Source organism: Echinops telfairi, unplaced genomic scaffold (assembly GCF_000313985.2).
Source record: "Echinops telfairi isolate 266 unplaced genomic scaffold, ASM31398v2 ScPeMD7_6;HRSCAF=24_0, whole genome shotgun sequence".
Classification (NCBI taxonomy): domain Eukaryota; kingdom Metazoa; phylum Chordata; class Mammalia; order Afrosoricida; family Tenrecidae; genus Echinops; species Echinops telfairi.
Window position 1 is genome coordinate 10086452 of NW_022103902.1, and position 24271 is coordinate 10110722.

At 41.3% G+C, this 24271-nt stretch overlaps 1 pseudogene; it reads right to left on the minus strand.

Moving 5' to 3' along the window:
* Positions 1 to 18839: 18839 nt before the first annotated feature.
* LOC101652937 overlaps positions 18840 to 24271 on the minus strand; it is an 87464-nt pseudogene continuing 82032 nt past the window's right edge.

Below are 24271 nucleotides of genomic sequence, written 5' to 3' on the forward strand. Positions count from 1 at the left end.
AAGAAAAGAGAAAGAACTCAATAATGTACACTGCAGGGAACTGGGGTGACAAATGCCTTTTGAATTTTCTGAAAGTTTCATAAGAATAGAACATGCTCTAGTAAATTACGATCTTACTAAAACAGGTTTGGTTTTTCATTTAGTGAGGAAAAATGAAGATCAAACTCCAAATCCACTCTAACAGCTTTAAACGAAACAGTAGTTTTCGATTATTACCTTCGCTCATAATAATATTTCTCTTCTGCTTCCCTGGAACATATGACATATCCTTTGCTGTTGTCAATGTATCATAGACTATTTCACTCCATATATGACTTGCTTTGTTCTAAACCAAGTCTATCAAGTAGATACAATTTTGTGATGTTAATTTTCTAGCACCACAACTTACCATTTGAGTTGAACTGCCTGGTAAACAGAATTAAATTTTCTAAGCTGTTTCTTGTTAGAACTTGTGGAAATTGCAGTTTGCACTTTCTTTCACTTCTCCATCAACTTCTGGGCTCACAACATAAGGGATCCTTTCTGGGAACGGAAGTTTATATACCCCACAAGGGTACCTTGTTTTATAACAACTGATATTAAGGAAAAAACAAACAAAAACTAAACTTATTGCAAAAAAGAAGTCAGGTTTTCCACCCCCCTTCCCTTTTGAGGCTTTCGAAAGAATTACAATTTCAGAAACCCAGAGAAGTAGTTCTACCTTGTCCTATAGGGACACCGTGAGTCAGAGTCACCTTGATGCCAGTTTTTGTTTGTTTGTTTGTTTGTTTTAAGAAGTCATCTTTAGTTTACTGAAGGGATTTGCCAAGGAGTTGTTGTTCCCAGAAGCCAGTTCTCTAAGTACATCTGCTTATTTTATGAAACATTATTAATGCTTTGCCAAAGAGGCCAAGGCAGATAAAATGAAAGAATTAGGCATCTACTGCTAGTTGAAGAACAATTAAAAACCAGGACATGTTTATGTGGAATTATAATGAACCTCAATGTGAAAACATGATTACCATGTTCAATGAGGCCACTTATGCAGAGAAGTCTGCTTGAGAACTGACGGTCTCCTGGTCTACTGAATCGCCTGCTCTTCAGGCTGAGCTCTGTCTAAGGCCACAGATGTTTTCAAGCATTTAAATAAAATCTTTGTTCGCAAGGAACTCATATTCTAATAAGGATAAAATTGATGAGTGTTTGGCTCTTGCACATAGATGTAAACTGGTTGAGAAGTTAGATGAAATATTACAGTTAATGGTTTTTAGTTCATCAGAAAAATCTTACAGAAAATAGGTTTTGAATTGTGATCTAATTATGAACGGGAAACACCCTAGTGCTATGGAACAGACGGACAGCTTAGTGAAATGAGACCAGCCTACAGTTTGGCTTCTGGAAATTCGATTCTGGCTTCCTCGTTGGAGTGTTCATTTGACCTTGAGAAAGATGCTCTTTCCTGAGCCTCTGCTTTCTATATCTTAAATAAAATAGTGAAAAATCTCAATATATTTTAAGATTGTTGTGGGCAACAAATTAAAATAATTTGAAAGATGCAGAGGCCATTAACTAATTTTCTTGCTTTATTCTAAATCGATTACTATACAGGCATTAGTTTCCCATCTACCTCTGAGCTAGAAACCTGATCCAGGCTAGTAGACCATGAGCCTGAGGTGGGAATGTAGGTCCTGGGGAAAGCCTGGGTTGTAAGCGTGGGAGAACACTATTGATGCAAATAAAGAGCCTGCCGGTTGGGGCTGCTCACCATAGGGAAAATAGATCTAGGAGACTCGAACGTCGAAAACAATACATGGAGAGGAAAACAGCAAACAAAGGTCAACATTAAAATAAATAAATGAAATGGAAAAGATCTAGCAATCAACTGAGTAGAGAATTTTGATGGATATTTTTCTTGTGGCCAGAGATCAGTATTGTGCAGTTCACATGTTCTTTTGTCATTATTGAACGAATGAAGGATTTTCTGTGTTCTGTGTCATACTATGGGGTTATCTGCAGACATGTCCAGACACTGGCTCAGTGACTAGATTGATTAGGAAGAGGGATTGTTTCTGGCGTTTCCATGTACACTACATTGTTCCTATCAGCATCTGCTCTGAATTAAAAAATAATAATAATCCTTCTGAAATACAGGCTGCCAGTGCCTCAAGCACAGTCATCTCCTTTTCATAGTCAGAGAGGGCTGGAAAACAAGAGGGTTGATAGTGCAGAGAAGAGGAGGGCAAGGGAAATAATCGTAGAAAGTCATCCTTCCACCTCTGGGGAGAAGGTATCCATGGGATGATGTGGAGCGAAAAACTTACCAACTGGTGGAATATACTGTATATACTCGAGTAAAAGCCAACCCGAATATTCACCAAGGCACCTAATTTTACCACAAAAAGGGCATAAAAATGTGATGAAAAAACTCAGCTTATACTTAAGTATATACGCTACCTTTTCCTCATTATTAGCAATAAGAAGGTCCAAAAGCAAGATGACTAATGAAACATTCTTACATTGTTTGCTTCTGAAACAAAAAATTATTTTAGAATGTACCTGCCCTCAAAAGTCTTCCTGTTAAATTCTCCTACATTTCTGGGGGGATTGAAAAACTGTACTACTGTAAAATATGGCATGACACTTCCTCAATAAACTAGGAATAGAAATACCATAAGACCGTTATCCTTCTACTCGGTGCATACCCTAAAGAGACAAGGAACAAAACATGAGCAGATACCAGCACACCGATGTTTCATCACAGCACCATTCAGAGTAGCAAGAAGCTGGAAACAGCCCAAAGGCCCATTACTGGAAGAATGGAAAAGTGAACTTTGGTACATACACACAATGCATTACTAAAGAATAATGATGAAATTGTGAAACACTTCAGGAGATGGATGGATTTAAAGCCTGCTATGTAGGGTGAAGTTAGTCAAACACAAAAAGACAGATATTGTATGAGGAAAGTATTAAAAATAAAATCATAAAAGTGATATCAAAAGAAACTGACTATGATGGTTAGCGGGGATGAGAGAGGAAGTGGGCATAAGTAATAGAGTTGAAGGTAGACAGAAGTTAATTTGCTTGAAGGAAGACACTATCGGATAAAATGGAGATAGAACAAAAGAGGGGAAGGAGCCAGCTGGTGAGAGGGTGTGTTAGACTGGGTACATTAGAGAAACAAATCCACAGAAACTCTTTTATATATAAGAGAGAGTTGTATATAAAGGGTAAGTGCATATCAAGAAAATATCCCAACCCAGTGCTGCCCAAGCCCACAAGTCCAACATTAGCCCAAATGTCTGACACCAATCCACAAAGTCCTCCTCCATCTCACAAAACACATGCAATGATGCCGACTGCAGGAGGAAAGCCGAATCAGTGAATGTGTAAGCATCTCAGCGCGGGCAGGGGTCTCCACACGGCTGCTCCAGCACCCAGGGCTGCATCAGGATAGGTCCATGCGGCTTCTCCTCAGGGATATCTTGCAGGAAGTGAGCCTTGCCAACAGAAGCAGGGAACTGGCTAAGGCAGCTGCACCCTGGTCCAACCATCAGTAAGCAAGAGACCCGAGAACTAGAAAGGTGAGGCTCATGGAGCCATTTATCTCTCTGCCCTTCAATTAATCCCACATATTTTTATCAGCCAGGTTGGCACAAAAAACTTTAACTATCTCAGAGGGTTAATAAATTGTTAAAGTTGTAGAATATAAAAACTATTACCTGATATGGAAACCGCATCTAATTCACAATAAAAATGTTAAAGATATTTCCCTGCAATTAGGTAGGCATTGGCTTGTGGCTAAAAAAATCAAACTGCAACTGTAGATTTGAGATTCCTAGTCATTTTTCCTTTAGTTGTGACAAGACTGCTTTAACTTTATATTTAAATATGCATGTATAAAATACCAATACTGTCTAATAGTGACAACTTTTCACTCAGGAAAAATCTAATAATCTATTAAATTATAAACTACCAGAGGACACGTAGGACTCTTCTATATTAACTTTTCTTGCATATTACCTCTACACTGGGACTTGGCACAGTGAGACAGATGTTAGCTGCAGGTCAAATTTTAATGTATCTAGCCAGATTTATTCTTGAGAAGTCACTAGGACCACATAATCAGAAAATGGTGGGGTTAAAGGACGGAAACACCAACTACTTCGTTTCTCTACTTTTATGCCATCCCTGAAATTACCCAAATGTGACATTGGTTTCAATTATGCTTGCTCTGCTGAGTTTTGTTGTAATTCATTTCCTGCCTCTGTCCCTCAGCTGCAAGCTCTGTAGTGTGACATTTGTTCTACTGGTAGCACCGAAAACTGCTGCCATAACGAAAATTAATAAAACACGATTGGACTTTGAGATCGAACTAGCAGAAGCCACTGTCATCTGATTTAGGTAAATGTCTTTGTACAGATACCTTTGGTCATCATCCAATCCTGTCTACGATGGTTTTCCTAACACCCTGGGACAGGCTCGCAATGTAAGAATGGGTGCGTTCTATGAATATATAAACCACTGTCATGGACTGAGGAAGAAACAGGAGCTCTGGACTTTATCATCTCTCTCTTCATTGCTTTTACACAGCAATGGAGCTGGGGACCAGCTCCAATTATTCTAAGGAAAAGTTCATCTAAGTGCAGGTTTTCTGAGTTATATTGAAAGTGAGCAGCTAAGTCAGGGCAGATTTCCTTCCCACGGTGTCTCCAAGAATTCACCCTCTCAGGAGAGGTCTCTTTCTCTTGCTCTTTCCCTTTCCTAGGCATGTACACTTTGAGATTTCCATTTGTGAACAGCTCATGGATTGCTTGGACAAACAGCATACTATTTGCAGGGAATGGTATCTGGTGGAGTGGGCTGTGCGTATTCTCACTTCCTCTGGGTTCTCCATTGAAGCAGGGGTCAGATATTCTTCTTACCTATTCTGTCACTTCATTGCTCATCTACAGCACTCTAATCCTATGCAGGGTTTGATAATTCTTTGTAATGGCCACACAGCACTTACAGACAATACTCACAATTATGAGAGCTTATTATGGAAGTTAATTGGTTGCCACAAGTCAAGATCAGCAAACAGTAAGGATATCAACAAATAGTAGGGACTCAATCATTGGTCCACAGCACCACATCTCCTGAGCCAGCAGCAAAGTCTCTCTGGTCCTCAGCCTCTTGTTCATGCTGTCCTGGCTACTGCCTTCCAGGAAGCCAGCCTGCCATTGTCTCACAGCACCATAATCTCAGCGCTGCTCCTCCTGTTCTGTCCTGCAATTTCCATGCAACCGTCTCTGATGTTTCTGGTCTCAGCCTTTACTACTTCAGACAGAGATCTGTAACATGCTCTTCTAAAGGGCTTGCACTCTCTCTCTCCTGCTGCTTCAAGGATGGCTAACATACTCATTTGGTGGAAACAGGTAGAAAAGCCATTTGTGGGGGTACTCCCTGCAAAATGGAAAAAGCTCCGCTGGTGGAGCTTTCATAGGATGCATTTTTCCCACTATGTGAGCAGTGAGCAACTCGCTCTAAGTTAGTGCATGCAGTGGCATCCCCTGGGAAGGTTCTCTCTGGTCACAGTGAATTTTTTTGTGAAAGCAATTTCGCTTTTGTTTTTGAGTACTGTGTGGCCATTGTAATGCCATGGGAGACAAAGAGTGTTGTGGAGAGAGATGGCTGGTGTTAGAATTGGTAAAAAAAGAAAGGGGGAAACCGATTGCAGGGATCTAATATAACCTCTTCCCTGGGGGATGGACAACAGAAAAGTGGGTCAAGGGAGACATCGGACAGTGTAAGATATGACACAATAATAATTTATAAATCATCAAGGGTTTATTAGGGAGAGGGGAGCAGGGAGGGAGGGAGGAAATGAGGAGCTGATGCCAGGGGCTTAAGTGGAGAGCAAATATTTTGAGAATGATGAGTGTAACAAAGATGCTTTACACAATGGATGGATGTATGGATTGTGAGTCCCTAATAAAACTATTAAAAAATTAAAATAAAATAAATTTCATTATTAAAAAAAAAAAGAACTAGAGGAACGTTGTATGTTTCATTGGTGCTATTCTGTAACCTGACTGGCTCATCTCTTCCTTCCTTCCTGTGCTATCTTGCAGCCTGACTGGCTCATCTCTTCCTTTCTGTGAGGAGATATCCATTTGCCTACAGATGGGATTTGGGTGCCCACTCGGCAGTCCCCCTCATTCACAATGATATGACTTTTTGTTACGGTCTTTGATGCCTGATACATGGCCCTATTGACACCTCATGATCACACAGGCTGCTGTGCTTCTTACATATGAACTTTCTTGCTTCTTAGCTAGATGGCTGCTTGTTTATCTTCAATCCCTTAAGACCCCCAGACACTATATCTTTTGATAGTCGGGCTCCATCAGTTTTCTTCACCACATTTGCTTATGTACCTGCTTTGTCTTCAGTGATCATGTCGGGAAAGTGAGCATCATAGAATGCCAGTTTAATAGAACAAAGTGTTCTTGCATCGAGGGAGTACTTGAGTAGAGGCCCAATGTCCACCTGCTTCCTTAATACTAAACCTATAAATGTATGCACATAGATCTATTTCCACATCATTATATATAAGTATATTTACATATGTACATGCCTGTGTTTAGCCCTCTGTGAATGCCCATTACCTCCTAGCTCTTTCCTCTATTTCCTTTTACTTTCCTCTTTTCCCACTATCATGTTGAGCCTTCATTTGGGTTTCAATAATTCCTGTCAGTTACATTGCCCTTGATCAAGCTCTACCAGGCCTCCTACACCCTCCTTGCCATGGATTTTAGATCACTTGTTTTACCCTTGTCTCTGGGCTTGTTACACCCACTTACTTTCCCCACCTCCCCCTCTCCCATGTCCCCCGCCCCTGGACCATCAGTCCCATCGTTTTCTCTTCTAGATTGTTTATTCCCTCTATCTTATCTAGATAGACATGTAGAGATAATAATATGCACAAAAATACGACACAGCAAAACAAAGCAACAAAAGAAAACAAAATAACAATAACAAAAAAAAAAAACGATAAAAAAGAAGAAAAGTCTATGAATAGTTCAAAGTGTGTTTATTGACCTTTAGGAGTGTTTTCTGGTCAAGCTGATGGCGTGCCACGCCCTGGCCCAAAAGTCTATTTTTGGCATTCCCTGGGAGACTTTGTGGCTCTGTTCCCCTTGCTGTTCTGTTGCACTCTCTTAGTGTTTCTCCTCAGTGTAGTGGTGTCAGATCAGGCACAATTCCCACACTTTGTCTCCAGTGTTGTCCCTTGTAGTGCTGTGGGACAGTGAGGGATGTTGTGTCTTACAGTGGGACCTGCCCTATGGTCCTGTGTGCATTGGCTGCTCTGAGCAGGAACATCGTCCTCCGGGTTTGGTGGACCAGGATGTGCTCCACTCTCTCTTCCTTCTGCTTTATTTGCTCCTGTGTTCTCTGATCAGACATGTCCCTCTCCCTGAGCTGCAGCTTCATTGCTGTCCTCTGAAGTGGATTCTTCTGCAGGTAGCAGAGAGGGCTGTCCACGTATTCAGAATTGGGGTCAGTAGTTTTTTTCTTACTACATGCCTCTTTAAAATAGTTTCAATTTTTACATTTTCAATGTGTGTTCTTATTAATTGAAAAGTTTATAGTTTTCCTCATTCCAGAAATGATGAAAGTGTTTTTTGTTTGTTTGTTTTGAGATGCAAGCTTTGAATTAGATGTCATATATCTTTTACAGTATAGGTACTCAAAAATATTTACTTTGTTGATTAATGTATTTTGGTACAAATGCTCTATTCTAGCCCTCCTCCCAATCTCTCAGAACCCTTCATTAGGAGCACAGTAATAGCGGAGTCAATTGCTCCCACAACACTCTCCCTATCTTCATAGCACCTTTAATCAAGTTTTAGTGCCGATGTATTTTCAACATCTCCTTCTCATACTAAATTATGTGGCTGTGTGTACTTTAGGAAGCCTTTGTTTCAGCATTTAATATCCAGCACAGTGCACATTCCCAATATGCAGAGCACCTACTATTCTTCTGTCAAAATAATGACAGAAAAAAAAGAAAAAAGAGAGAGGACAGAGATTCTTTTGTAAAGCACTGATATCTGGATTCTAGAACAGATATGTGAAGCCATGACCCTAGATTAGCTTTAGTTTTGATATTTTTCATTTATGCAATGGGAATAAAACTACTTGGGCAAATCTGTTACAAAAAACTTCATTAATTAAAAAGTAAATATATTGTCATGAACATTAAGTCAGAATATCTTTCCATGGCCTCTTGAAACCTCTATATAAACCTCCTGAGAGTTTTCTGAAATATTAATGCTGAAACTCACAATAAGCTTAAAATGGCACGGAGTGTTTGCTGCCATGAGGACTCCATGCCATTCCATCAGTTGACGGAGTTTGCTTCCCAAATTCATTTCCAAGCTACCGGGCTATAAAATATTTGGTATTCATGCCCTTAATGACTGATCTTGGGGAAAAATTCCTGAACAAATTCTCTTAAAAGCCAAAATTAGGGCGATTTTCCTGATTACAGAAGAAAATATAGAGATCTCCCAATATTTTGTTTTGCTTCCCTGTTTGACCAGCCAACCCCTTTACTTTTGCTCAAACCACATAAATTGTTACCCTAGGCCATTTTCTGTTCATATAAATAAGATGACCATGTGCACAAAATGAATTTCTCCATTAGGAGAAATTTCCCTCTCTTGTTTTCAGGACTACCTCTGAACAAGGTTCTCTTTCTCTCTCTGTCTCTGTCTCTCTCCCCTCTCTGTCGCTGTCTCTGTGTCTCTCTCACTCTCTCTCACACACACACTAAAAACTCACTGCCATCAAGTTTATTCTGGCTTATAAGGACCCGATAGGACATAGTAGAATTATCCTTGTGGGTTTCCAAGACTGTAAATCTTTATCAGAGTAAAAAAATCTCCCCTTTATCTTGAGACTGTAAAGTAGCATTGTCAAATTTCTGCATGTATCCCTAGATATTATTTGATGTTACTACTTTACCTAATATAGGCCATTAATTCATTTTTCCAAATCCAACCCATTCGCATGGTTCCACTTCCAACCACGTGTTTCCAACCTGTTAAATATTGTACTGTAGGATTATTGTTGTTTCTGTTAGCTGATTCCAACACATGGATGCCTACTGAGTCCATATGGAGAAACTCTTCTGTATTGAACTTTATACTCCATCTTCTCCTTGTTGCAACCCCTTTAATATAGTTCTATATATGTTCTCCAAGTTCTTGAGAGGGTTCATTATAAGTAATCTCTATTCTAGGCAGCCTAAGAAATGAGTGCTTTGGCCCTGAAGGGGATCTCAGTAACATGCTAAAAGTTCTATTTAATAAAAAACTATCTTTCATTGATAATTATTTATCTTTACAATGGAATGTATTTACATAATAAAAATAATGGTATTTCTTGTTATATGCATTGTGTCAATACCAACTCATAGTGACCCTGTGTACAACAGAATGAAACACTGCCCAGGCATGCAAAATCCTTAAAGTTGTTGTTATGTTTGAGTTTATTGTTGCAGCCTTTGTGACAATCCATCTTGATGAGAGTCTATCTCTTTTTCACTCGCTCTCTACTTTGTCCAGGATGAGGGACTTTGATCGACATGTCCAAAGTATATGAGACAAAGTCTCGCCATTTTTGCTTGTAATGAGGACTTGGCTGTACTTTTCCCCCAGAAAGATTTGTGTGTTCTGGCAGTCCATGAGACTTTCAATGGTTTTTGCCAACACCATAGTTCAAATGCATGACTTCTTCCGGGTTTTGTTCATTGCCCAACTTTCACATGCTTATGAAAGGATGAAACAACTATGACTTAGGTGAAGCACACCTGGTGTTCAAAGTGACAGCCTTGCTCTTCAACACTTTAAAGAGGTCTACTGAAGACTTGCCCAATGCGGTATGCAGCTTTAATTTTTGACCATTGCTCTCATGAGCATTGATTTTGGATACAAGCAAAATGACATTCTTGACAATGTAAACATTTTCTCAGCTTATCATGATGTTGTCTCTTGGTCCAGTTATGAGGATTTTGACTTAAAGATGGTTACTATTTATTAAGTATCATCCAATTTATGGATCTATAATCAATGCCCATGGAAGCTGCAGTCAAGAGATCAAACAATGCATTTTATCCGGTAAATCTGCTGCACAAGGGTGTTGAAAAGTGAGGGGATTACTTTGAGGACTAAGGTGTAACTGACCAAGCCATGATATTTTTAGTCACCTCATAGGCATGTAAGAGTTGGACATTGAATAAGGAAGTCAGACTCCACAGGAAAGGAGAGAGAGGGACCAGACCTCAACTGGGTGCACCAAGACTTGGAGGAAACATACCAGCATGCAGCAGTGAACTAAGAGAGAGGTCTGTGGGGCCGGCCCCAAACCCAACTATGTGGACCCCCCTCCCCTGAAGAATGCACTACAGAGGACAGCACTGAAGATACAGCTGGGGGGAAGGGCAGGTCTGTTCAGAACACACAGGAGCCAACTAAGAGGGAAGGAGAAAGAGACTGGACTGCATCCTAGCCAACCTAGCCCCGAGGATAATATTCCTGCTCACAGCAGCCAATACACAGAGAGAACCGTAGGGCTGGCCTCACTATGAGACACAATGTCCTCTCCCCTGACTGACCCATGGCACTATGGGGGTGAACGCTATTGAAAGTGCCAGGGACTGCCAAAAGAACAAACCAATTTGTCTTGGAAGAAATAGAGCCAGAATGCTCCTTAGAAGCTAGGAGAGATCACTTTGGACGTGCTAGCAGAAGAGACCAGAGCCCGGGAAAGGCCATTGTGCTTGGTAAAGTAGAGGCACTGTGAGAACGAGAAAGGCTCTTGACAAGATCGCTTGAGACAGGGGCTTCAACAACGGGCTCAAACATAAGAATGGTTTGTGGGAATGGTGCGGCACCAGGCTGCTTCCTTCCATTGTACATAGGGTCACCATGAGTCAGAAACGACTTGGTGGTCTCTAATAACAGCAACATCGACATCTTAAATTGCTAATTTTCATTCCTGCCTCTCAGAGTAAGTGGTATCAATGAGGTTATGTTTTCCAGGAAGATATATTGCGGTTTTAATTCTTATGCCGATAAGTATGACCCTGTGTGGATATAGGGATTTCTTTTATTATTCTAATGAGTCCATGCCAGTCTAGAACAGGTCCTAAAGTGTCTTTAAAATCGCTCTTAATATATAATATTTTTGACTATCTGCGTTTATCTCTCTCTTATTTCCTATTTAGTTCCTTTCTCTGCTTGCCTATAAATGCTTTCTGTGGAAATTATATAGCTACTGGAAAACTAGTCCTTCCTCTATTATGAAACATAACATAAAGAAACTAAAAGTGTTTAATAAAAGTCACACTCTCTTTTCTTAATAAATCTCTTTCGGATTTAGACCAAAGCTATCACATAAAAAAGAAAAATATCAGGATATGGAGTGACTTTAATTGCCCTCATATACTGTCTACTTTTCCATAATGGCTCTTGGGATAATTTCGACTTCTAGAAGGGTATGATGGATTGTGAAAGAGTAAAAGTTCTAAAAAGTTTATTGAAAACATGTATTTCTGGTACCCACTACCCTCACCCATTGAGCTGATTCAGACTCATTTCTATACATAAAAATTCAGAGCTTTCCAGTCAATCCTAATTCATAAAGACCTTATGAAGCTATGGAATAGAGCAGAATTGCATCTGTGGGTTTCAAGGAAGTAAATGTTTGTGGAGGTGGAAAGCCTCATCTTTCTACTGCAGAGCGCCTTGTGGATTCAAACTGCTCACTTTGCAGCCACCAGCACACTGATAACTTACTATGCCAATGCAGGCACTTATTTATTTATTTTTAATCATTTTATTAGGGGTTCATACAACTCTTATCACAATCCATACATCCATCCATTGTGTAAAGCACATTTGTAGCCCTCATCATTCTCAAAACATTTGCTCTCCACTTAAGCCCCTGGCATCAGCTCATCATTTTTTCCCATCCCTCCCGGCTCCCCACTCCCTCATGAACCCTTGATCATTTATAAATTATTATTTTGTCATATCTTGCACTGTCCGACGTCTCCCTTCACCCACTTTTCTGTTGTCTGTCCCCCAGGGAGGAGGTTATATGTAGATCCTTGTAATCAGTTCCCCTTGTCCGCCCCACCCTCCCTCCACCCTCCCAGTATCCACTCACACCACTAGTCCTAAAGGGATCATTGCCCTGGATTCCCTGTGTTTCCAGTTCCTATCTGTACCTCTGGTCTAGCCAGATTTGTAAGGCAGAATTGGGATGATGATGGTGGGGAAGGAGGAAGCATTTAGGAACTAGAGGAAAGTTGTGTGTTTCATCATTGCTACATTGCACCCTGAATGGCTCATCTCCTCCCCAGACCCTACTGTAAGGGGATGTCCAGTGGCCTACAAATGGGCTTTGGGTCTCCACTCCGCACTCCCCCCGTCATTCACAATGATATGATTTTTTTGTTCTAATGATGCCTGATCCCTGATCCCTTCGACACCTCGTTATCGCACAGGCTAGTGTGCTTCTTCCATGTGGGCTTTGTTGTTTCTGAGCTACCTTCAAGTCTTTAAGACCCCAGACGCCATATCTTTTGTAGCCGGGCAGCAGGTACTTATTAAACATATGTTAACTTCTCTGTTTCCTTATTATGGGCACTGGTGGCACAGTGGTTAACATGTTTGGCCACTAACCACAAGACCAGCAATTTGTGTTCATCAGCCTCTCAGAAAAATGAGACTGTCTGTTCTTGTAAAGATTCACGGACTTGAAAACCCTAAGTAGGGTTGCAAGGCATTGGGACTAGCACACTAGCTTCATGACAATGGATTTCTTTTTCTGTTGTTTGTTTTTTTGGCTTATGCTCCCTGAAGCCTGGGGAGAAGGCACAGGAATAGACTGTAAAAGTGAGACTTTATCTAGTTCGGTGATTTCAAACTTTGCACGGAATGCCTTTTTAACAGTGAGAACAACAGCTTAGAGAGACACACAGGGTAACTCTGGAGGAGTCTGTTGAAGCAATTATCTTGGAATTCAGAAGATTGGGACTTTGACTTTTTAATTACCTCCTGGCATTTATCCTTTTCTTTGATTCTCTGTTTTTTGTCAACTTTTGATGACTTTTGATCACCTTGATAGAGGCTATGCAAGGACAAAGTCCTTAGGTTTATAAAGCAATCTCTTGTGCCTATTGAGTTTCCTCCCATAATTTACCATTTCCACAGGTAAATTGAAGTAGTGATTCCTCTCAGAGACTCTTCAAGGTTATTGGGATCCACTCACTCATCTGGGGACATCTTTGTGCCCTTCTGACTTACTCTGGCTGTTTATGCATGTCTTATTCTATCCATTAGCATAAAGGTGTTCAGAGTTAATGACAAGCAAGCAATATACATTTTCTGTGTTTACAGGTAATTACCTTTCTTTGCATCTTAGGTGGAACAATTTGACTGTGCTCACAACTATTATTTGAACACATTTTAAAAATTGCTTTGGTCATTATTTCAGGCACTTGTAAAGATTCCCCCTACGATTCCTGCTAAAAGGCCCATGAATTTAAGATTTATTGCAGTTCTTCTAGGTTTTTTTCTGTTTGAGAAAAAAAACATAAATATCTGCCACAGTGAAGGGGAAGATCGAGAAAGTGATTGATGATCCCTGTGTTCTTATTGATACTCTGAAAGTCCATTGTTAGATTTTCTGGTCATATACAGAAAAGACAACTAGTCTTTCAAGCTATTTCCCAGCTACTGCATACTTCATGAAAGGTCTCATTTGGTAGATCCATTTAGGTATGAAGACTTAGGGATGTTCTCTGTGTAACTATTAGTGCTCTATTAGGAAAAGAATAAATATATGTGATAAGCAATTTTGGCCTTACATAGATTTGGGTCCTATCCAGACTTTTCCTTTCAAACTGGGTGAGAGGGATTGGGCTTTACTTCCAAAGTATGTGATGCAGATTGGGCCTCTAGTGTTTTGCAAGTGAAATAAGAAGCACTTAGGCACAGACTCCCATAACGTACACTCTTAATAAGTAAGGTGTGATCATTAAAACAGTTTGATTATAAAGACAATCAATAAAAAATAGGGTCCAACTTAATGACCCTAATCCAAGGCATACACGCATACTATCAGACATAATGAAAAATACAAATTACCCAATTTAAAAATGGGCATATCTCATGAATGGACAATTTACCAAAGATGACATCCAGGCATCCAATCACCATATGAAGGAATATTCGCGATCATTAGCAATGAGAAATACAATTTAAAACAACCACAAGTTAACACCTTCCATCGACACTTTCAGCAAAATTCAATAAAGCAGAAAATAATAAATTCTGGAGAGGTTGCAGAGAGATCTGAATGCTGGTGGGTCTGTAGAATTCTATAATCACTGTGGAGATCAGTGTGCCACTTTCTTAAACAAATGCAAGTACTGGTACCTTATGATCCAGCAATCTCTTTACTGGGTATACACCCTAAAGAAATAAAGACTACAACACAAACAGACATATGCACACCCATGTTTAGTGTGGTAATTAACATAATAACAAAAACATGGAAACAACTGAAACCCCCTGTTATAGATGAATGGATTAATAAGCTCTGGTACATCCAGATTCTTTATCACTTAAACCTAAACAGTGGTCTCGGTGACTTTAAAAGAGAGGAGGAAACGAATTTGGTGATAACAAACCCAGGGACAAGGGAACAACAAGTGACCTAAAATACATGGTGAGGAGGGTGTAGGAGGCCTGGTAGGGCTTGATCAAGGGCAATGTAACCAATAGGAATTACTGAAACCCAAATGAAGGCTGAGCATGATAGTGGGACAAGAGGAAAGTAAAAGGAAACAGAGGAAAGAACTAGGAGGTAAAGAGTATTTATAGAGGTCTAAACACAGGCATGTACATATGAAAATATATTTATATATGATGATGGGGAGATAGATCTATGTGCATATATTTATAAGTTTAGTATTAAGGTAGCAGATGGACATTGGGCCTCTACTCAAGTACTCCCGAAATGCAAGACCACTTTGTTCTATTAACCTGGCATTCCATGATGCTCACCTTCCCGACCTGAGCGCTGAAGACAAAGTGGGTACATAAGCAAATGTGGTGAAGAAAACTGATGGTGCCCGGCTATCAAAAGATATAGTGTCTGGGGTCTTAAAGGCTTGAAGATCAACAAGTGGCCATCTAGATGAAAAGCAACAAAGCCCACATGGAAGAAGCATACCAGTCTGTGTGATCATGAGGTGTCTATACGACCAGGTATCAGGCATCAAAGACCCAGAACAAAAAACCATATCATTGTGAATGAGGGGGAGTGCGGAGTGGGGACCTAAAGCCCATCTGTAGAGAATTGGACACCCCCTTACAGAAGGGTCACAAGGAAAAGATGATCCAGTCAGAGTGCAGTATAGCACTGATGAAACATACAACTTTCCTCTAGTTTTTTAATGCTTCCTCTCCCACACTGTCATGACCCCAATTCTACCTTACAAATCTGGCTAGACCAGAGCATGTACCTGGGTACAGATAAGAGCTCAAAACACAGGGACTCCAGGACAGATAAACCCCTCAGGACCAATAATGAGAGTAGCCATACCAGGAAGGGAAGGAGAAGGTGGGGGAAGATAGGGGGAACTGATCACAAAGATCTATCTATAATCCCTCCCAGAGGGATGGACAACAGAAAAATGGATGAAGGGAGAGATCGGTCAATGTAAGACATGAAAAAATAGTAATTTATAAATTATCAAAGGTTCATGAGGGAGGGAGGGTGGGGGAGGGAGGGGGAAAATGAGAAGCTGATACCAAGCGCTCAAGTAGAAAGAAAATGTTTTGAAAATGAGGATGGCAACAAATCCACAAAAGTGCTTGACACAATGGATATATGTATGGATTGTCATAAGAGTTGTATGAGCCCCCAATAAAATGATTTAAACAAAAAAAAGAGAGAGAGAGGAGGGAAAGTAAAATTGAGATAGTTCTTGAAGTCTTTATTGACAAGTTTATCTCAAACAAACAAAAAGACGTATTGTTAGTTTTCTTCTACAAAATGGTTTTGCCGTTATTTTAGAAAATGTTTAAATTTCTTCATGAGCCTGCAAACTTCTATAGTTAAATAAAAACCCTCCACACTCACTGCCGTTGAGTCAACGCTGATTCATAGTATGCCCTGTGTTGTTCTGAGCCTGTTAACTGTTCACTGTACCAGAAAGCCCGGTGTTTCTCTCACGGAGCTTCTGGTAGTGTAACCACTACACCTTTGGGCGCCTGCTATGGTTTAAAGCAGTTGTGAAATTTGTTCCATGCCTCTCAAATGTGAAAATTGGGCCAACGGTAAATTTTGGGTCTTGTCCTGCAATACCCTTTCAAAAATCATAGTTATGATGGTTTGTGGGTTAGTTTTTTGTGCGAACCTGGCCGATAAACACATGTGGGGTTAATTGAAGGGCGGAGGGATAAATGGCTCAGTGAGCCTTGCCTTTCGAGTTCTCGGGTCTCTTGCTTTGTGATGGTAGGACCAGGGTGCAGCTGCCTTAGCCAGTTCCCTGCTTCAACTGACAAGGCTCACTTTCTGCAAGACATCCCTGAGGAGAAGCCACATGGACCTACCGGGATGCAGCCCTGGGTGCTGGAGCAGCTGTGTGGAGACACCTGGCAGCTCTGAGATGCTTACACATTCACTGACTCGGCTTTCCTCCTACAGTTGCAATCATTGGGTCTGTTTTGTGAGATGGAGAAGGACTTTGTGGATTGGTGTTGGATATATGGGTAAATGTTGGACTTGTGGGCTTGGGAAGTACTGGAGTTGGATGTTTTCTTGATGTGCACTTACCCTTTATATAAAACTCTGTCTTATACATGAGTTTCTGTGGATTTGTTTCTCTAAAGTACCCAGACAAAAACAGTTTGTGATGAGAGAGCCACATTCTCTTCTTAGGTGTTGTTGTTGTGATTAAGAGCTTGTATCTGGGAGAGTGCTGCTTAGGGTACTTATCGTAGTTATGGAATTGGGTTTTCCTTTCTGTATGTCCTTGAAGGTAATGGGTTGAACTTAGGGCTCTGTTCTTAGAGAGAGAACTTTCTGATTTCTGATAGAGAATTTCACTTTCTGATTACTGATTGAACCACAGCTTTCTGAGGGCTGTTGCCTCTGTTACAAGTTGCCCTGCACAAGAAAAAAACAAAAAACAAAGCCGGAAAAGTGAAGAGAGTACCTGAGTCCAGAAAGGCTAGAATAGGTTTTAACAAAATTCTGTTTATTTTCATTGATGAGCCGCCACATTTTGGAGGTTTAGAGTATTAGGTATTTTTTCAGATTCCTCAAAACTAAGTGAATCCTAAATGCAAACTTCCTAGATGAGCTTATTTCTTTTTTTTTAACATGAGCTTATTTCATGTATTCTTATTGGATAATTTCTTTTCCCTGTTAAATTTTATATTTCTAGAAATAATTATATTGAAAAACTGGCTTTCTTTTCCAAATGCATAAAAACGGATTCAAAATAAACAAACCTAACAAAACAAATGAATTAAACAAAACCCATACAAAAATGGTAATCTCTTGTAGCCTGTTAAGTATGGCCACAAATCCAATAAATCAAATAAGCAATAAACACACATATTAATTGAATGACTACTTCCCACCATTAAAATGCTTGAAGATTGATATTTTAGGCATTAGTGAGGGAAATGACTTGATTTGGCCATTTAACATCAGACAACCATACGGTCTATTATACTAAGAATGACAAATGGAAGAGGGAAAACATTGCATTAATCTATTAGAAGAACATTAGAGAACTTTTCTGAAATACAGCACTGTCAGTGATCGGATAATATTCCTGTGCCTACAAGGAAGACAAATTAATACAACTATTATACAGATTTAGTCACCCAGCACTAAAGCCTGCAACGAGCAAGTTGAATGTTCTCATCAAGTTCTTCAATTTGAGATTGATCGCAGTGGAATCAAAATTAATTACTGGTGTTTGGAATGTGAAAGTTGAAAACAAAAAAGGATCAGTAGTTGGAAAAGATGGCCTTGGTAACACAAATGATTGGAAATTACACGACCAAATTCAGCAAGACCCAGGACAGCATACTCTGTAAAGTGGAAGGGCAGCAAAAAAGAGGACGTCCCTCACCAAGCTGGACTGACAGTGGCTGCAACCATGGCTCACACACAGGAAACACTCTGGGGAGAGCCTCAGACTGGGCAGAATTTAATTTCTGTAGATCGGGGTCACTATGTGTTAGACTTGACTTGATGGCACCCAACAACAACACTTATTTGTAAGAAATATTCTTTTTTAAAGTTAATTAATCTAAATAGAAACATTTTTATTTACTTGGGGAAAAAAACATAAAAGCCTCATGGTCAAACATATCAAGGGAAAGTGCTCAAACTCAATTACCAGTGAGGTACAGTCCCTGATATTTAGGGGGAAACAATATATATATATATATATATATTGGAAACAATATTTACAGAGAACAGCATAATGTCTGGAAAGAAAAGAGTCAATGCCTGGTCGATGGGAAGCCCCAGCCCCTGCCCCCTAAATGGACATCAGTCTGGAAAGGCTCACCTGGGCACCTGTTCCCAACATCCTGGAGTCAATTTGATTTTTGAAATTTCTGGGTTACTTTTTAACCAGATATCCAGAATTTCGGCGCCAAATGTGCCTAGCCTTACATTTTCGCTAATGTTTTTGTGGGACTCAGAGGTGGAGGGTAGAATCTTCGTTGAATGGACTCCCAGGCAAGGAAAACTCTCTTGGTCCCCCTGAATCATGTTTCTTTTTCCGCAGGAAGATCTCGTGGGCTTCTCTGGTGCCCAACAGCATCACTGGGTGGAAAGGCATCTTCCAAATACTGCAAAGGTGAGTCCATGGGTGGTACAGGTGCTAACTGAAAGATTGGCGGTTTGAGCCCATTCACAGGTATCTCGAAAGAAAGGCCTGGCATCTGCTTCTGAAACTGCAGCCACCGAAAAACCCACATTCTGTTACACAATGGGGTGGAGATGACTAGCAGTCAACTCAGTAGCAACCGGCTTAGCTGGTTCATTTCCTGTGACCAGCAGGCATCCATCCCCGACGCTCCTTTTTATTCACTATGCCTTTTTTTTCCTCCCACTTATTTTTCTTCTTCTCCGCAACCCCCACTGCTGTCAGGCAAGCTATAATTATCTTACAAGTGTGAAAATATGCCATTATCAACTTTTATCATGGGGACGAAAACAAGATTATCTGTATTCGCTGCTCCTCACAAATATGGACGTTGCAGGAATTGGGCCCACATTTGTCTTCCACACGAGTTTCCAGAAAGTAAAGCTGAGTCTAGCTTCACAGCAACCAAGTTCTCCCACACGGAGTCCCTTTCCCGTCTCTGCCTGTCATCTCACCTTCTCCGCTTCCCAGGACACCTGATCTGTAGTAACACATGAGCCTCGAGGTTTCCCTAGAACATTCTGGGAAACCTCCTGAGACAACAGGTAGGTGTTGCCACCTAGCCTGTTGGGAGATGAGTAATAACCACTTTGGAATTTGAGGATAGTGGCAACAAATTCCCAAGTGACTTTTCATGAGAATTTGCAGAAGGTCATAGTAAGAACTCCTCTTCCCTCACCTCCTTGTCTAATGGCCCATTGGCCATCCTCTGTGGGTCTCGGACCCACGACCTACGCCCATCATATCTTCAAGTCCAGGTGAAAGCAGCTCAAACTGGGCAGAGTAGGAGAGAAAAGACAGGTACAAAAGCAGCCAATGGGAGCCCATGGGCTGCAGAGTGATTCTGAGCCCCAGTCAGCATTCCTCTCTGGCACCCCCAGTCCCACCTTGGCCCAGCCTGGAGATAAAGGACCAGCTCACCTAAAATTTTCTAGGGCTGCTAATGGAGATCCAACACCTGTACTTCCACTTCTCCTTTCAACACCCCGATTTAACTTCTATCGACTTCCTTATCACCTGTCTTCTACATCCTGCTTCCTTCTTTGAACCACGCACTTCATTTGTGGGAATTGTGTCTCGCTCTATTCTGTTCCCTCTATTCCAAGCCAAACCACAACAAATCTGTTTGGCCTCTGGGAAGCACCTAGCAGCCACCAGGAGTGGACTAACACGACAACTTGCACAGAGTCAAAGGCCAAGGCTTCAACTGGCACCAGACCAGGCACTGGAACGGGTTCACGGGAGTCCATCCAGCCTCACACACGTGTGCTGGGCACAACAGCCTCAAGATGCCACCAGAGGCATCTGAATGAATGTGCTGTCACTCTTGCCTTCATCGCCAGTGTTACCTTATGTCACAGAGGGGTGAGAATGAGGAGCTTTTTACTACTAGTCCAATTATTCTAATATTGTTTCTATTCATAGCATCAGATATTGTTCCCAGGTTTTCTTCAGCTTCTTTCATTTTCTTGTTTGATGGTCTTTCCTTTTTGTTTGAAGTCTGCTTGGTTATGATCAAGGTTACTGGTACAATTCTCAGCTTCTTCTAATCTGTTGGTGAAGCCTGTTAACCTGTTATTTGCTTTTGATACCTCGTCCCTTTACTCTGGTATTTGCCTTTGGTGCATGGCCTTTATCTCTTCTATCATTTCATCCTTTTAATGTAATGCTTGCCTCATATCCTGTATGACTCCAGGCAGCATTCTGAAGATCTCGTTCTGTGTTAACTTAACTTCTGCTTGTTTTATATGTGTTGCTAGATACAGGACTTCCTCTGACAACGTGTTTTTTTCTCTCCTGTTTTTTCGTTGAGGTTGTATCGTGTGGTTGCTGTCTGCTTGGCGTTATTTTCCAGGGTTCTCTCTTTGTGAGGCTGGTAGGAATACTTCTGCGGGCTGACATTGCCAAATGTGCTGGTGGGGGGTGGGGATCAGGCTACCTTTTAATCTAATTATGGTTTTACTGTCCTTCGACAGCTGGGATTCCCTATTTGGAGGGCAGGTCTGGTGGCCGTCTCAGGGCATATGGGTGGGGTGATTTAAGACTGTGAGTGTAGCTCTGTACATGGGACTGCTGCACAACAGTGGGAGAAGCCCCGCTGCCATGGGAGGGGATGCTGGGAGAAGGTGGGGAAAAGCCCTACTGCTGTTGGTGAAGGAGCTGAGCTATAGGAAAAGCCTCACTGCTGTGGTCGAAGTGCTGGGAAAAGGCAGAAAAGGCCCCGCTGCTCTGGATGGGGGAGCTGAGCTACCAAAGGGAAAGCCTCACACCCACGAATGGAGGTATTGGGCAAAGGTGGGGATGGCCCTGTTGCTGCAGGAGGGGGTGCCCTGCGACAGTAGAGAAAACCCCACTGATACAGGGTAGAGTGCCAGGCAACTGCAGTGGAACCCATGGTAGTTGCAGGTGAGGGTGCCACGCGGTGACAGGAGGAGCAGCCGCTGCTGCAGGGGTGGGTTGGTGGGTGCCAGTCAATGGTGGGGAGAGGTTCTGGAGTGTAGGGAACTAAAGTTACTGCAGGCGAACTGCGGACAGCATCTAGCCATGGCTTCTGGTGTCGTGGGTGGGTGGTGGGAGGGACCCAAGCCTGGAAGTGGGAGCGGCCACTATGTGGGTAGAAGGGAGCCTTGGGAGAAGGGAGCAGCTCATGGTGGACATTGCTGCAGGCAAACAATCTCTGTGTGAGATCTAACCTCAGTTGTGGAGGACTCAGTAGGGCAACACGGCGATCAGGCTGATGGGGGCCATCGGTGGGTGGTGGCCCCAGAGATACCTAAAATAGCATGGCTGGTGTGGGCCAGGGACTCCCTGGGACCAGGTCACAGATCCCTGGCATCCCAGAGAATACTTGAGGAGGGGAAGGTCTCCTCCTTGATCAAGGAAGTACTCCAGGTTGTCTGGGAGTCTTTTCACTCACCTGAATGCCCCCATTTGTCCTCCTGGATGGGTTGACTGATCGCCACAGAGCCCCCAATGTGGGCTGCTTACCTGGGCGCCATCTTTCCAGAACTCCCCCTTCTTTCTTTTTAAGGCTGTCACTAAACTCCTGGTGGCAAAGGAGCAAAGTGCGGGGGAGGAGATGAAGGAGAATGACACTAGAAACAAGCAGCTCCTTTGCTGTCCACAGACATGGTAATAACTGACTGAGGGTGCCCTGTCAGCTTGCGCCTTTGATGTTTATTGTATTATTTACTATTTTTCCATTGAATTCTTCAATACCACAACTAGAGCCTTGAATGTTTCCTTTAGTTCTTTCCGCATCAGAAATGCCTGCTGTATTTCTCTTTTCTTGTTTTCTGCATCCAGGTATTTGCATATTTCATTACAGCACTTTACTTTGAAATAGCTCTTTTACTTCATCATTTCTTCTATTCAGGTTAGCTATTCTGCATTCAATAGCAAGCTTCAGAGTCACTTCTAACTTCCACTTCATTCTATGTCTGATTTTCTGTCTTTGCAATGGTCTTTTACTTCCTTTATATGTGCTGTTCTTGATGTCTTCCCATAAGCCATCTGCTCTTGGTCATTAGTATTCAGTGAATTAATCTGTTCTTGAGATGGTCTTTAACACAGGTGGAATATAGTCATGGTTCTATTTTGGATCTTGTGGGTGTAAATGTAAAAAATTTCCTTCAGCTTCAACAGTGCTTCCCCAAGTGGATGCTGCTGCTCCTTGGGGCTGCTGGAATGACCAACGTATTTCATTGACTAATCTCCTGTCAAGGAGTTTAAATATGTTAAAAAATCAATGATGTCACTCTGAGGAATATGGTGTGGTATTAAGCCATGGTATTTTTAATTGCCTCAGAAGCATGTGAAAGCTGGACAATGGATAAGGAACACTGAAAAAAAATATGCACTTAAATGATGGTGTTAATGAAGAATATTGAATGTATCATTGTCAAAGCAAATGAACAATTCTGTCTTGGAGGAAGTCTAGCTGCAATCTTCTTCGAGCCTCTTTGGTCTCACATATTTTGGGCATGTTCTCAGGAGGTAGTAGTCCTTGGAGAAGGACATGATGCAAAATAGAGGGTCATCAAAAAGGAAGAAGACCCTCGATGAGATGGATTGACATCCTGGCTGGCACAATGGGCTCAAACAACATCAATTGTGGGGATGGTGCAGAACTGAGATGTACTCTTCTCTGTTGCACATAATATCTCTATGAGTTGGAACCAACTAGAAGGCTCTTCGCACTAATAATAGATTTTAAGTATGGTGGAGGTGGGCAGAGTGCCAGAAGAATACTGAAATCATTCTATACTTAAGACCTTCAAGTTCTGTTCTTAAGGATGCATTCAAATGAAATGTTTGGTAAACATGAGAAAATTGTACTTAATGATATAGTTAAAATTATAAAATTGGTTTGTAGTTTATTTAATAATGTGAATACTTTAGTTACTTTTTAAATCTCTTTTGGGAAAAATGGTACCTTAAGAAACACTTTTAAAGACATTTAAAAAAAAGTAAATCAGTCTTGGAACTTTCCCATATTCAACTAATGTCTAAGAATACGATGAATGACGTCTCCGTGTTCTCAGAGGGAGGCACATGATCTCAAGTACGTTGGGCATGTTAACAGAGGAATCAGTTTCTGGAGAAGGACATAATATTTGGCAAAATAGAGGGGCAGTGAAAAAGAAGACCCTTAATGAGGTGGATTGACTCAGTGGCTGAATCAGTGGGCTCAAACATAGAAACAATCGTGAAGACAGTGCAGAAGTGGGCAGTGTTTCATTCTGCTATACATTAGGTGGCTGGGTTGAAACTCACTTGGTAGCATTGAAAACTAATAACATGATTATTGCTATAATGAAGTACAAAGTGGTATTGGTTTCCTTTGAGAAGCCGACAACATGCAATGAAAACTTCAAGGTGAACTTTCCATGAGTTGATGCACCAAGCTTATTAATATTTCCAGTCTAATCTCTACATAAACACTGTTATCTCTGTCCTGTAGTTCTGGAGTTATTTAAAAGAAAGTGTGTGGGTTTTATGTCTTGAATATAATATAGGAAACCACATCAACTATCTGAAATCATGAAACAGACCAGACTTCTTGGCTGAATAGGGCTTGCTGGAACCCTAGACAGGATCACCCTTAGTTTCCCTTCAGATTTGGAAATGAACTCACCATGTGACTTTTATCTTCAACCGAACAATAGACAGGCCTATGAGGGTAACAATAACACTCAGGAGGTCTGCACGCCATTTGAGATGAAAAGGGCAGCTTTTACCTAAGGACACAATTCAGAAAGGTTAGGAAAG